Raw genomic sequence first — 3,166 nt, 5'->3', positions numbered from 1 at the left:
TGTGAAGTTCAAAGAGTTTAAACCCCTTGTTGAATGGTCATCCAGTTGTTCTCTAAATGCAAAATGCTCAAGTAAATGAGAAATTCACTCAAAATGGTTTATCCACAACTAAAAGAAAACAACTAACCACTACATATATGCATCAACAAAACAGTGTTGTATAGAGACCTAATCATGCCTTCATGGACATGTAGATCAAGTTCCTACATTTTGGACAAAAGCAATTCACACAATAATATATTTGTTGAACACACCCACCACAAAGATTTGGTTATGCAATAATATATTTGTTGTTAACTTTATCATGAAGGATTTGGTTATGCTTGTTACAATCAAGGTTTGACCAAACTAATTCTTAAATATACAAATGAAGAGTGTGGTTGGTTGGTGACTAATTACTCTTTTTAACACCATTTACAAGATCATATCTAAATCAAGTGTCTCAAGAATTAAACTAATACTAAGAAGATAGTTTGCCTAAAGCAAATGGGTTTCTTGGGTGGCTAATTATTGTAGATAACTTAGTTCCTTCATGAGAATCAATCAATTTGGAACATGTATAACTCACATTTGTGACATGTCACTAATGCAATTCCTTAGTACTTGTTTGAGTACTATCTCCTCTATTGTTTTCTATCCACTTTTTTGTCCTTCTAGGAACAAATAATAGATTAATGAGAAGGTGGAAAAGGTGGATTCACCTAAGAGGGAGTGGATTTTCCCAATAATATGTTAGATTCTCCCAAGGATGGATGGACTATACACTTGAAAGGTAGATGATTAAGGATGATGACAAGGTGAATTTTCCTTAGAATGATAGGGTTGATTTTCCTCTGAACAAGTAGATTCATGTAAACTAGAGGATACAAATTTGGACAAAATAATGGAAGGAGACTAAAACTAGATAGATTCACCTAAATGGGAGTGTAGTCATCTAAGGATAGGAAAAATTCACCATTTGCGTAAGAAAGATGAATAAGATAAATGATTTATGTGAAATAGATTCACCTAAGAGAAAGTAGATTCACATAAGGATAGGTGGATTTTCCTAAAGATGAAGGGATAAGACTTAACAAAAAGAGGACTTAGGATGATGACAAGGAGGATTCATTTAAGGATATGGCATATTCATCTAAGGGATAGTGTATTCTCCCAAGAATATGGAAAAATTATTGATTGGTGGAATGACATACTAGATCAAGGAATGATACAAGGGTAGATTCACCTAAATATAGGGTAAATTCAACTAAAAGGGTACCCATGAGATTATGGTACTGAGTACCTATCTATGGATGGTGTATTTGGATACAAGTATGATGAAACCATGCTTGTGTATGATGAAACAAAGTCCAAATCTCTATTATAGGTCCAACATAATCTCTATTATTTGAGACACCATTTTATTAGCATATCCAATTAGGGTAATTTATGGGTTTAATTATGGATCATGTTGTCTATTTCCATGCACTATTGAACTTATTTGGATGTATTGTGATTATTTTAATTTTGAAGTTATAAATAAATAATGTTTGTACCTTAGAAAGGGTAACTCCAATTGATGTCTGGGCAGTTTATTTGAAAACTTATGTTGATTATTGCCCTATGTTATGTAATGGAGTTATTTTTACACTAAGTAATTAACTAGAAAAATGAATTTGTATTGTTGTACAAGTATGATGAAACCATGCTTGTGTGTTTACATGTTTGTGCATCCTATTGAGAACCAACCTCGCTGTTGAGGAACTCAATAAATGTGGTGTTAAGTAGAAGAATGGAAAACTCAAGAAGCTATGGTGACATATTGTGGCATTAGTAGGGATTATCTCTATTGACCACACCTTTCAAAGATAGTATCCCCTAGTTCTCCTCATAGAATGGACCATTGGATGGCTCATAGTAGTATCCTATCCTACATTTATCTTGATGGCATTGCCGATAGTTGGTATGTGGTTCTTGGTACGGGTTTCCTCTTACCCTATTATCTTATTTATATCTTTGTTCCAACATGTGGAGATTGATTTTTGTCATGCTATGATGATTTTCATGTTTGCATGTGTTTTGACATTATGCAAATAGATATGATGTCACACCATACTTATGTTTTGATATAGTGTAGGTGATGGTTACATGTTGTTGATGGTAGCGATTTGGGTTCAAAGACACAATTCCACACACACACACAAATATTTGAAGATGCATTTTATATTATTCCTTCTTAGTGGTGATTAGTGTTGGAAGATTTGCACACATGTAGAGAGGAACTCATGTTAGATACAATAGGTTGTGTTTGATAACATATGAATGTGCCTCATGATGTATACATATAGCTTTGGTGTGTGACATGCATGCACATTTTTCCATAAGACACATTGCTATGTGGTATGTGCCCTATGCATGTCTTCTTTGTGAGGCACGTTGCTATGTGCAATGTGGCCCTAGGTGTGTCTTCTCTATGAGGTGTATTGCCATGATATGTTAGGATTTGTAGTGTGCAGACCACAAATGCATGCATGAGGGACTATTATTATAGTCATGTTTTTTGGGCATGTAGCCTAGGCATGTCTTCTCCATTAGGTACATGGCCATGCCATGTGGGAGTTTTTGTGTTCATGCCACAAATGCACACATGAGGGACTATTATTGGAGTCATGATGAATCTTCACTCTATTTAGCCACTTGTATAGTTATGTAATGTGCACTTTTAAGGATTGTGAAGTTTCCTTCAATTATTGATGATCTCTCATCTTTGTTGCATGGGCCAACAATTTTATTTTATCTTGTTTGAATTAGTTTAATCACTATTGTGAGTTTTCTCTATTGTGTAGTTATTGTGGCTATGTTTGATTTGCTATTGGAATTGAACACATTTATTTGACTTATTATTTGTACTATTTTTTCTTTCTTTCAATATTTATGATCTTTGGTAGTTTAGTGAAACTCTTGCTATTTTTAAATGTTGCCTTCTTTGTTGTGATGTGATTCCTCACCAAGATCGACGTAGATAACCTTGGATGAGTGTATATAAGGAATCAAACATTTAGAAAATTTGAGGATAGGGGTAAGTGTTTGTTGTATGGGTAGCTACGATCCACTTGTACATTCTTAGTGATTATTGACGGCTATGTCTTGGAGGCTAATCCCATTAAACAAACAAGGGGGAAGTCAT

The sequence above is a fragment of the Cryptomeria japonica genome, chromosome 3 (assembly GCF_030272615.1).
Source record: "Cryptomeria japonica chromosome 3, Sugi_1.0, whole genome shotgun sequence".
NCBI lineage: Eukaryota > Viridiplantae > Streptophyta > Pinopsida > Cupressales > Cupressaceae > Cryptomeria > Cryptomeria japonica.
Note: the sequence above shows the minus strand (reverse complement) of the source record.